At 37.8% G+C, this 13,120-nt stretch overlaps 1 non-coding gene across 1 annotated transcript; it reads right to left on the bottom strand.

Annotated features, from left to right (window-relative positions):
- Positions 1-306: 306 nt before the first annotated feature.
- On the bottom strand, positions 307-378 carry trnam-cau (transfer RNA methionine (anticodon CAU)). Its single transcript has one exon. It is a non-coding gene; the product is annotated as a tRNA-Met (tRNA).
- Between the last annotated feature and the right edge of the window lie 12,742 nt (positions 379-13,120).

Genomic DNA, 13,120 nt, shown 5'->3' with positions numbered 1-13,120 from the left:
CATGAACTACTACAAAGAACTGCTACAAACTACTAATTGTTTCTATTTTTGTTATTGCCACTCTTCATTAACCCCAACCGGCCCGTCAGACACCGCCTACCAAGAGCCTGGGTCTGACCGAGGTTTCTGCCTAAAAGGAAGTTTTTCCTCGCCACTGTCGCACCGTTGCTTGCTCTGGAGGAAACTACTAGAACTGTTGGGTCCTTGTAAATTCTGGAGTGTGGTCTATCTGTAAAGTGTCTTGAGATAACTCTTGTTATGAATTGATACTATAAATAAAATTGAATTGATACAAAGTATAGGAATTAGCAGAGGATGGTTTCGATCCATCGACCTCTGGGTTATGGGCCCAGCACGCTTCCGCTGCGCCACTCTGCTCTGCTTTCCAATGCCAGGGACTGGACAATCTTTGATTCACATTTTGAGGGAAGGACCAAGGTTCCAACAGTTTACGGGTTGTAAAGTTAAACATTTGGTAGACCTCGCAACTATCTTTTATGTGAACTCAACCATTGATTATTCACAAGACTTGTTATTGGCTGGCGTTTTAAAAAAAGGGCATTGTGAGTACAGATATAAACATCAGTAAGGAGTAGGGGTGATCCGAGTATCCGGCTGAAACGAGTATCCGGTACAGATAAAGCACTTTTGCCGAGTACAAGTATTATACGAGTAATATGAGTCAATATCCGTGCTCGGATTGAATAAAACTCCTCAACTGGCCGCGTAGCGGTCTGTGATAATCACAGCACCCTCCGTACAAACCCGCTCGGCTCTATCACTCACACACAGAACACGGAGAAATGTGCTCCCTCTCTCTCTCTCTCTCTCTCTCTCTCTCTCTCTCTCTCCGTCAGTCAATCAGGTCTGCGGATCTGTTCCGGTAACGTTTAGGGTTTCTTCAGCTTCAGGTTTGTTTTTAACTTCGGTTTGTAGTACTTACAGACTTAGTAACCAGTAGATTTCTGGTGAACGTGGGGTTTGTAGTCCTTACATAGTAACCAGTAGATTTCTGGTGAACGTGGGGTTTGTAGTCCTTACATAGTAACCAATAGATTTCTGGTGAATGTGGGGTTTGTGGTACTTACTTAGTAACCAGTAGATTTCTGGTGAACGTGGGGTTTGTAGTCCTTACATAGTAACCAGTAGATTTCTGGTAAACGTGGGGTTTGTAGTCCTTACATAGTAACCAGTAGATTTTTGGTGAACGTGGGGTTTGTAGTCCTTACATAGTAACCATAGATTTCTGGTGAACGTGGGGTTTGTAGTCCTTACATAGTAACCAGTAGATTTCTGGTGAACGTGGGGTTTGTAGTCCTTACATAGTAACCAGTAGATTTCTGGTGAACGTGGGTTTCAGACATGCTGCTCGGTTTAAATGCACTCCAGTTGCGTCTCTGCCATCGGAGATTTTTTGTTTTTTTTACTGTCAGCTGCCCCCGCCCCCTCTCTCTCTGTGTCTCTTTTTTACTCACACACACACACACACCACACACACACACACACACACACACACACACACACACACACATATACCTGGTGTTGAAATAAAAAAAATAAAAAAGAACCAAAAAAAAAAAAAGTCACAATGATCATACAAAAATAAAAAGTTAAAAAAAGAAAGTTATATTGAGTATGAAAACTCTTGTTCATTACATTTTACTTCATAATTGCAACCGCATGTGTTGTATTCATTGTTGCAAAACGTTCTGTATATAGTTTGTTTGTTACCATGACAACACCATCGATCTGAAGCTTGATGCTGTCATGTAAATAGTTTTCAAATCAGCAATAAATATAACAATTTCTGATCAACCCATATCAATTGCATGCTTAAAATAACATGCCGGTTAATAAATGCATATACTCATCAACTTTCTTTTTATTATATCATCACAAATCATTATGACATCAACTTTCTTTTAGATTTATGCATATACACATTAACTTAATTTTTGATTTATCATCACCATTCATTATGTCATCATCACTTTTCATTATGTCATCATCACAATTCATTATGACATCAACTTTCTTTTTAATAAATGCATATACACACATCAACTTTCTTTTAGATTTATGCATATACACATCAACTTTCTTTTCTATTTATCATCACCATTCATTATGACATCAACTTTCTTTTTCATTAATGCATGTACACATCAACATTTATAGGTAGAAAGTTGCATATCTAATAATAAAGGTGAATGGTCAGATGTTACAATACCTAAATAGTCAGAGGAAATTACACCTGCATTAAGCGTACTGTCAATAAAAAAGTAATCAATCCTAGGATATGAATGATGCACCTGGGAAAAGAAAGATAATTTTTTAATGGTGGAGTTACGAGATCTCCATGGATCAACAAGACCATTCCGTTTCATAAAATCAGAGAATGTTATAGACATAGCAGATTGAGTCAGATTTCGAGGATTAGAACGATCCAAGATTGGGTCAAAAACACAAATTAGATCCCCACCGAAGATCAGCAGGTGTGTGTTCAAGAAGGGAATGTTACTCAGCAAACTGTTAGCGAATTCAACATCATCGAAGTTTGGGGCATTTACATTTACAAACAAAACCCTCTTTTGTGAAAAAGTACCAGCAACCACGAGGTATCTGCCATTCCTATTAGCAATAACATCAGTGGATGAGAACTGAACTTTTTGGCTAACTAAAATGGCGACTCCTCTAGCTTTTCAATTAAAATTTGAGTGGAAAACTTGAGCCACCCAAGGGCAATGTAACCTACGGTGATCTTTGACGCGAAGGTGAGTCTCCTGCAAGAATACTACATCAGAGTTTTAACGTTTCAAGTTAACGTTTCAAACCTTAGATCTCTTAACAGGATTCCCCACACCTCTGATATTCCAACTGATAAATCTGAGAGGTGTGCCTGACCCAGCCATGCTGGGATCTATAATGTCATTAACCATTTAAATAAAAAAATAACATCAAAAAATAAAAATGGTCATAGAGAGCCAGGGTGGAACACCCACCCCCCAACATACCCCCAAACACAAATACACCCAAAGTCCCCATATAACCATAGAACAAAGGAGACAGCAGTGTTTCCCACAATAACCAAAAGTTGTCCACAATAGCGTCGAACAACCCGGAGACCATACAGAATAGACAAAGGTAAGAGAGAAAAAAAAACTCCCGCCGATCTCAACACTGTTTAACTGTATGCACATGAATATAGTAAAGCACGTAAAAATGCAAAATGACAAATAATAGTAGGCCCTCAGTCCTGTACTATCAGATGGAGAAAGCATAAAATGAGATAGTGCTGATCATATCTGAAGTACAAAATACAAAATATATATATTATGTTAATCACATACAGTAAGATTGAAAAATAAATACCTGCTATAAACAAACAGTGACACCGACCTAGTTAGTGTAGCAAGCCAGAAAACCTGAAAATATACTGAAAAGAAATACTGAACATGTAGATAAATAAGGCTGGTGAGTCCACAAACTAAGGAATAATAGAACAAAAATCTGAAAAGCTCAACTAGAGCTCACCCAGAAATCAAAGTTTTGACATAGTCGCTGGCTTCATCCGCAGAAACAAAGTCCTTCTCAGCACCGTTGTATGTGATGCGAAGTCGCGCTGGATGAATCCGACCATATCGAGCACCGACAATGCCACGAAGTTGGCGTCTGACCTGGTTGAAAGCAGCCCGAGCCCGAGCTATCTTGGCAGTGTGATCCGGGAAGAGTGAGACGGTCAAGTCTCTGACTTTCATCTGTCGGAGCTCTCTAGCGCGGCGCAGAATGTCAACACAGTTACTGTAATAATGAAATCTGCACACAATGGCTCGTGGACGATCACCAGGCTTGGGTTTGGGTTGGAGGGTCCGGTGGGACCTGTCCAAAAGCGGCTCTTTTTCCAGACCCAACGCTTCCTTCAGTAAGGCGGCTACACATAACTGCACATGTACATCAAATTTCTTTTTGATTAATGCATATACACATTCATTATGTCATCATCACCATTCATTATGTCATCATCACCATTCATTATGTCATCATCACTATTCATTATGTCATCATCACTATTCATTATGACATCAACTTTCTTTTATATTAATGCATGTACACATAAACTTTCGTTTTGATAAATGCATATACATATCAAATTTCTTTTTTATTAAAGCATATACACATCAACTTTCTTTTAGATTAATGCATATACACATCAAATTTCTTTTTTATTAATGCATATACACATCAACTTTCTTTTAGATTAATGCATATAAACATTCAAGATTCAAGATTCAAGATATTCAAGATATTTATTTGTCATATGCACAGATTTTACACCATGCAATGAAATTCTTAAGTTTGCAACGTTTCCCACAATATAAAAAAGTACACAATATACACACAATATATTTAAAAGATTCAAGTATAAAATTGCATGCAGCAGCAAGACATTAAAAGCATTATAAAAAGCATATGCATTGAACAAATGCAAACATTCACAGTGTAGTGCAAACAGTGATTAGATTGCGAGTAAAAATGTCAGTAGACTGAGTCATTCAACAGCCTGATGGCCTGTGGATAAAAACTGTAAAACATCAACTTTCTTTTAGATTAATGCATATACATATCAACTTTCTTTTTGAATTATGCATATACACATCAAATTTCTTATTGATTAATGCATATACACATTCATTATGTCATCATCACTGTTCAATATGACATCAACTTTTTTTATAGATTAATGCATGTACACATTAACTTTCTTTTTATTATATCATCACCATTCATTATGTCATCATCATTATTCATTATGACATCAACTTTCTTTTTCATTAATGCATATACACTTCAACTTTCTTTTATATTAATGCATAAACAGATTTTATTATTATTAACAATAATCATCAGTGTCTCCATTTGAGGTGATCTGAATGTGATTACAATGACATCCATCTTCAGTTAGTCTGTAGCTTTGTCATGTTCAACTACCCCAACAAGTAGCACTTACTGAATTCAACAGTCAAGTCAATGCTAAAGTTAGAGTAATAGGAATGACTTAGAAAAACATTCAGCATTGTTTAACCAGTAACCAAGGAGAATATCCCTTTTAAACATTTCTTTATGGAGGAAATCCTGGACTTTAGAGGTCAGCAAAACTACCCCAACAAGTAGCACTTACTGCATACATAACTCAAATCAGTGCTTGTGTTTGGGTAGTTCTGGTGCCAGATGAATGCATTTTACTAGTGTTGGGGAGAATTGTAAATTAGCCTGTCTCTGCATTTGTTCAGAGATATGTCTGATGATAAACTACCTACAAAGACAACCCCAAAGAGAAGCACTTATGAACACAATATCATCAGTGTCTCCATTTGAGGTGATCTGAATTTGATTACAATGATATCCATCTTCATTTACAGTCTGTAGCATTGTCATGTTCAACTGCCCCAACAAGTATCACTTACTGAATTCAACAGTCAAGTCAATACTAAAGTTAGGGTAATAGTAATAACATTTTAGCATTGTCCAAACCAGTAACCAGGAAGAATATCCTTTTAAAACTTTCTTCTTGGAGAAAATCCTGGACTTTAGAGGTCAGCAAAACTACCCCGACAAGTAGCACTTACTGCATACATGACTCAAATCAGTGCTTGTGTTTGGGTAGTTCTGGTGCCAGATGAATGCATTTCACTATTGTTGGGAAAAATTGTGAAATAGCCTGTCTCTGCATTTGTTCAGAGATATGTCTGATGATAAACTCACTACCAAGATAACCCCAAAGAGAAGCACTTATGAACACAATAATCATCAGTGTCTCCATTTGAGGTGATCTGAATGTGATTACAATGACATCCATCTTCAATTAGTATTTTGCATTGTCATGTTCAACTGCCCCAACAAGTAGCACTTACTGAATTGAACAGTCAAGTCAATGCTAAAGGTAGAGTAATAGGAATGACTTACCAAAACAATAATTTACCCAGAGACACAATCTAGAATGAATTATAACAGATTTAGCATTGTCCAACTAGTAATACAACGTAAAATAGCTGTTACTGTTAAGTCTTTAGATAAAATACTGGGAATCAGTTGTCAGAAAAACAACCCCATAGATTAGCACTAACTAACATCAATCCAATGCCAATGCTTGAGTTAGACCAACGTCGAAGTCTTACAGTAAGCAACCTTCTTTGCTCATGATCTTCTCCATAGTCCCGATGTTTCTTCTGGCATCTTCTGTGTTGTGGAAGTGGTTCCTTACACAGATGTGCCATCTTAAATACTGAATGCAGCCATTTCCACTCAACCCCACCTTCTTTTTGATCAAGTTACAGTGGTCTTGTCTATTGTAAGTAATGAATGGCTTCATGAATAGACAACCATCATCCCAATGTATGCCATTAACAGTCTATGAGTGGTCAATTAGAGTCCAATAACTTTCTTTGGGGCAACTCCTCTTTCCTCCAGATAGAGCTCATTCAGCATTAGAAAGTACCAGTTAGTGCAAAATATCTATTCCAAAACTCCCATTCTTTTATTTATTTAGCCAGCGGTGGACAACTGCTGAAATGTACTTGCTCTGCATTTGTTAGTGTCTGATGATGAACTCACAACCAAGACAACCCCAAAGAGAAGCACTTATGAACCCATTAATCATCAGTGTCTCCATTTGAGATGATCTGAATGTGATCACAATGACATCCATCTTCATTTACAGTCTGAAGCATTGTCATGTTCAACTGCCCCAACAAGTAGCACTTACTGAATTCATCAGTCAAGTCAGTGCTAAAGTTAGGGTAATAGAAATGACTTAGAAAACATTTCAGCATTGTTCAGCCAGTAACCAAGGAGAATATCCCTTTTAAACATTTCTTTATGGAGGAAATCCTGGACTTCAGAGGTCAGCAAAACTACCCCAACAAGTAGCACTTACTGCATACATAACTCAAGTCAGTGCTTGTGTTTGGGTAGTTCTGGTGCCTGATGATTTCATGTTACTAGTGTTGGGAAGAATTGTGAAATAGACTGTCTATGCATTTGTTCAGAGATACGTCTGATGATGAACTCACTACCAAGACAACCCCAAAGAGAAGCACTTGTGAACACAATAATCATCAGTGTCTCCATTTGAGGTGATCTGAATGTGATTACAATTACATCCATCTTCAGTTAGTCTGTAGCATTGTCATGTTAAACTGCCCCAACAAGTAGCACTTACTGAATTTAACATTCAAGTCAATGCTAAAGTTAGGGTAATAGGAATGACTTGGAAAACATTTCAGCATTGTTCAACCAGTAACCAAGGAGAATATCCCTTTTAAACATTTCTTTATGGAGGAATTCCTGGACTTTAGAGGTCATCAAAACTACCCCAACAAGTAGCACTTACTGCATACACAACTCAAGTCAGTGCTTGTGTTTGGGTAGTTCTGGTGCCAGATAAATGTTACTAGTGTTGAGAAGAATTGTGAATTAGCCTGTCTCTGCTTTTGTTCAGAGATATGTCTGATGATAAACTCACTACAAAGAAAACCCCAAAGAGAAGCACTTATGAACACAATAATAATCAGTGTCTCCATTTGAGGTGATCTGAATGTGATTACAATGACATCCATCTTCAATTAGGAGGAAATCCTGGACTTCAGAGGTCAGCAAAACTGCCCCAACAAGTAGCACTTACTGAATTCAACAGTCGAGTCAATGCTAAAGTTAGAGTAATACGAATGACTTAGAAAAAATGTCAGCATTGTTTAACCAGTAACCAGGGGGAATATCCCATTTAAACATTTCTTAATGGAGGAAATCCTGGACTTTAGAGGTCAGCAAAACTACCCCAACAAGTAGCACTTACTGCATACTTGACTCAAGTCAGTGCTTGTGTTTGGGTAGTTCTGCTGCCAGATAAATGCATGTTACTAGTGTTGGGAAGAATTGTGAATTAGCCTGTCTCTGCATTTGTTCAGAGATATGTCTGATGATGAACTCACTACCAAGACAACCCCAAAGAGAAGCACTTATGAACACAATAATCATCAGTGTCTCCATTTGAGGTGATCTGAATGTGATTACAATGACATCCATATTTATTTACAGTCTGTAGCATTGTCATGTTCAACTGCCCCAACAAGTAGCACTTACTGAATTCAACAGTCAAGTCAATGCTAAAGTTAGAATAATAAGAATTACTTAGCAAAACAATCATTTACCCAGAGACACAATCTAGAATGAATTATAACAGATTTTAGCATTGTCCAACTACCAATACAACGTAAAATAGCTGGTACTGTTAAGTCTTTAGATAAAATATTGACTAACTAAAATCAATCCAATGCCAATGCTTGAGTTAGACCAACGTCAAAGTCTAACATTAAGCAACCTTCTTTGCTCATGATCTTCTCCATAGTCCCGATGTTTCTTCTGGCATCTTCTGTGTTGTGATATAGAAGCAGTGGAAGTGGTTCCTTACAAAGATTTGCCATCTTAAATACTTAATGCAGCCATTTCCACTAAACTCCACCTTCTTTTTTATCAAGTTTCAGTGGTCTTGTCTATTGTAAGTAATGAATGGCTTCATGATTAGACAACCATCATCCCAATGTATGCCATTAACAGTCTATGAGTGGTCAAATAGAGTCCAATAACTTTCTTTGGGGCTACTCCTTTTTCCTCCAGATAGAGCTCATTGAGCAATAAAAAGTACCAGTTAGTGCTGAATATCTATTCCAAAGCCCCCATTGTTTTATTTATTTAGCTGGTGGTGGACAACTGCTGAAATGTACTTGTTCTGCATGTGTTAGTGTCTGATGATGAACTCACAACAAAGACAACCCCAAAGAGAAGCACTTATGAACCAAATAATCATCAGTGTCTCCATTTGAGATGATCTGAATGTTATAACAATGACATCCATCTTCAGTTAGTCTGTAGCATTGTCATGTTCAACTGCCCCAACAAGTAGCACTTACTGAATTCAACAGTCAAGTCAATGCTAAAGTTAGGGTAATAGGAATGACTTAGAAAACATTTCAGCATTGTTCAACCAGTAACCAAGGACAATATCCCTTTTAAACATTTCGTTATGGAAGAAGTCCTGGACTTCAGAGGTCAGCAAAACTACCCCAACAAGTAGCACTTACTGCATACATAACTCAAGTCAGTGCTTGTGTTTGGGTAGTTCTGCTGCCAGATAAATGCATGTTACTAGTGTTGGGAAGAATTGTGAAATAGCCTGCATTTGTTCAGAGATATGTCTGATGATAAACTCACAACCAAGACAACCCCAAAGAGTAGCACTTATGAACACAATAATCATCAGTGTCTCCATTTGAGGTGATCTGAATGTGATTACAATGACATCCATCTTCATTTACAGTCTGTAGCATTGTCATGTTCAACTGCCCCAACAAGTAGCACTTACTGAATTAAAAAGTCAAGTCAATGCTAAAGTTAAGGTAATAAGAATGAGAAAACATTTCAGCATTGTTCAACCAGTAACCAGGGAGAATATCCCTTTTAAACATTTCTTTATGGAGGAAATCCTGGACTTTAGAGGTCAGCAAAACTACCCCAACAAGTAGCACTTACTGCATACATACCTCAAGTCAGTGCTTATTGTTTGGGTAGTTCTGGTGCCAGATTAATGCATTTTACTAGTGTTGGGAAGAATTGTGAATTAGCCTGTCTCTGCATTTGTTCAGAGATATGTCTGATGATAAACTCACTACAAAGACAACCCCAAAGAGAAGCACTTATGAACACAATAATCATCAGTGTCTCCATTTGAGGTGATCTGAATGTGATTACAATGACATCCATCTTCATTTACACTCTGTAGCATTGTCATGTTCAACTGCCCCAACAAGTAGCACTTACTGAATTCAACAGTCAAGTCAATACTAAAGTTAGGGTAATAGTAATAACATTTTAGCATTGTTCAACCTTTAACCAGGAAGAATATCCTTTTAAACACTTCTTCTTGGAGGAAATCCTGGACTTCAGAGGTCAGCAAAACTACCCCAACAAGTAGCACTTACTGCATACATGACTCAAGTCAGTGCTTGTGTTTGGGTAGTTTTGCTGTCAGATGATTTCATTTTACTAGTGTTGGGAAGAATTGTGAAATATCCTGTCTCTGCATTTGTTCAGAGATATGTCTGATGATGAACTCACAACCAAGACAACTCCAAAGAGAAGCACTTATGAACACAATAATCATCAGTGTCTCCATTTGAGGTGATCTGAATGTGATCACAATGACATCCATCTTCAGTTAGATTTTTTGCATTGCCATGTTCAACTACCCCAACAAGTAGCACTTACTGAATTCAACAGTTAAGTCAATGCTAAAGTTAGAGTAATAGGAATGACTTACCAAAACAAGCATTTATCCAGAGACACAACCTAGAATGAATTATAACACATTTTAGCATTGTCCAACTAGTAATACAACGTAAAATAGCTGTTACTGTTAAGTCTTTAGATAAAATACTGTGAATCAGTTGTCAGAAAAACAACCCCATAGATTAGCACTAACTAAAATAATCCAATGCCAAAACTCGAGTTAGACCAAAGTCAAAGTCTTACAGTAAGCAACCTTTGTTGCTCATGATCTTCTCCGTAGTACCGATGTTTCTTCTGGCATCTTCTGTGTTGTGATATAGAAGCAGTGGATAGGGTTCCTTACACAGATGTGCCATCTTAAATACTGAATGCAGTCATTTCCACTCAACCCCACCTTCTTTTTGATCAAGTTTCAGTGGTGTTGTCTATTGTAATTAATGAATGGCTTCATGAATAGACAACCATCATCTCAATGTATGCCCACAGCAGTCTGTGAGTGGTCAATTAGAGTCCAATAACTTTCTTTGGGGCAACTCCTTTTTCCTCCAGATAGAGCTCATTCAGCAATAGAAAGTACCAGTTAGTGCTGAATATCTAGTCCAAAACCCACATTCTTTTATTTATTTACCTAGCGGTGGGACAACTGGTGAAATGTACTTGTTCTGCATGTGTTAGTGTCTGATGATGAACTCACTACCAAGACAACCCCAAAGAGAAGCACTTATGAACCAAATGATCAACAATGTCTCCATTTGAGATGATCTGAATGTGATTACAATGACGTCCATCTTCATTTACAGTCTGTAGCATTGCCATGTTCAACTGCCCCAACAAGTAGCACTTACTGAATTCAACAATCAAGTCAATACTAAAGTTAGGGTAATAGTAATAACATTTTAGCATTGTTCAACCAGTTACCAGGGAGAATATCCCTTTTAAACATTTCTTCATGGAGGAAATCCTGGACTTCAGAGGTCAGCAAAACTACCCCAACAAGTCTGTCTCCGACCCCCTGGTGTCTTAGACTAGACTAAGAGAATAGAAAGTTGATTAAGGGAAGGCAAGGCAAGGCAGCTTTATTTGTATAGCACATTTCAGCAACAGGGCAATTCAAGTGCTTTACACAAAATCAGTTAAACAGATAAACACAAGTAAAACAGTTAAAAATCATAAGCATTAAAAACTAATAAAACACATGAATAGAAAGTTAAAACAAATAGAAACATTAGGACACATAAAACACAAGAATAAAAGTTTACAGTGCAGCATAAGAAATTTAAAGAATGAGCATTCATTTAAAGAAAGGCAGCATCAAAAAGAAAGGTCTTCAGCCTTGATTTAAAGAACTGAGAGTAGCAGCAGATCTACAGGTTTCTGTGAGTTTATTCCAGATATGAGGAGCATAGAAACTGAAAGCTGCTTCCCCCTGTTTAGTTCTGACTCTGGGGACAGAAAGTAGACCTGTCCCAGATGACCTGAGAGGTCTGGGGGGGTCCTAGTGTAGTAGCAGATCACAAATGTATTTTGGACCTAAACCGTTAAGGGATTTATAAACTAGCAAGAGTACTTTGAATCATTCTTTGAGACACAGGAAGCCAGTGTAAAGACTTCAGAACTGGAGTGATGTGATCCAGTCTCTTGGTCTTAGTGAGGACTCAAGCAGCAGCGTTCTGAATCAGCTGTAGCTGTCTGATTGATTTTTTAGGGAACCTGTAAAGACCCCGTTACAGTAGTCAGTCTACTGAAGATGAAAGCATGGACCAGTCTTTCCAAGTCCTGTTTACACATAAGTCCTTTAACCCTTGATATATTCTTAAGGTGATAGTAGGCTGACTTTGTTATTGTCTTAATGTGGCTGTTAAAATTCAGGTCTGAGTCCATGACTACACCCAGATTTCTGGCTTTGTCTGTTGTTTTCAACATTGTTGTTTGAAGCTGAGCGCGACTTTTAATCGTTCCTCTTTTTTTTCCAAAAACAACTACCTCAGTTTTTTCCTTCATTTAATTTCAGAAAGTTCTGGCACATCCAGTCGTTAATTTGTTCGATGCACTTAGTCAGTTTTTGTATTGGACTATAGTCCCCTGGCGATAAGGTTATGTAATTTGTGTGTCGTCCGCATAACTATGGTAACTTATTTTGTTTTTCTCCATAATCTGAGCCAGTGGAAGCATGTAGATGTTAACAGAAGAGGCCCCAGAATGGAGCCTTGCGGAACTCCGCACGTCATATTTGTACGCTCAGATGCATAATTACCTATAGACACAAAGTAATCCCTATTCTTTAGGTAGGATTCAAACCAGTTTAGTACTGAGCCAGAAAGGTGTTGGAATAAAATGTATTCATATCATGTGTGCATGAACATCATTATATTCACGTAGTGCATTATATTAATCATGTGTGTTAAATTCATTATATTTTGAGCTAAAGAGCAAAAGCATTACACATAGTCTGCTAGGTTTCAGTGTGATAGTTCATAAGTTTACTGTGACCTTTTTAATAAGTTGTTTTGGTACAATGTGTCCAACCATAGCTCTGCCAAAGTGAGTTTAATTCTGAAAAGCAGGGCCAAGGGTGGTTTGGGACACGTCCTGTGTATGGGTGAAGGTCCTCTCCAGTAGCAGTCTGAGACCTGTTATCTATTTTGCAGGCCAAGCTCTGCTAGGCACTAACCTTCTGAAGACAAAACACCGCGCACAAACATGTCACGTGGTAACAAATGAACTGACCCAGGTACACATAAGATCATGCAGAAAGGGAAAAGAGTTAGACAAACTTAGG

Source organism: Etheostoma spectabile, unplaced genomic scaffold (assembly GCF_008692095.1).
Source record: "Etheostoma spectabile isolate EspeVRDwgs_2016 unplaced genomic scaffold, UIUC_Espe_1.0 scaffold00003136, whole genome shotgun sequence".
NCBI classification, from domain to species: domain Eukaryota; kingdom Metazoa; phylum Chordata; class Actinopteri; order Perciformes; family Percidae; genus Etheostoma; species Etheostoma spectabile.
Note: the sequence above shows the minus strand (reverse complement) of the source record. Positions and strands in the feature narration are given on the sequence as shown.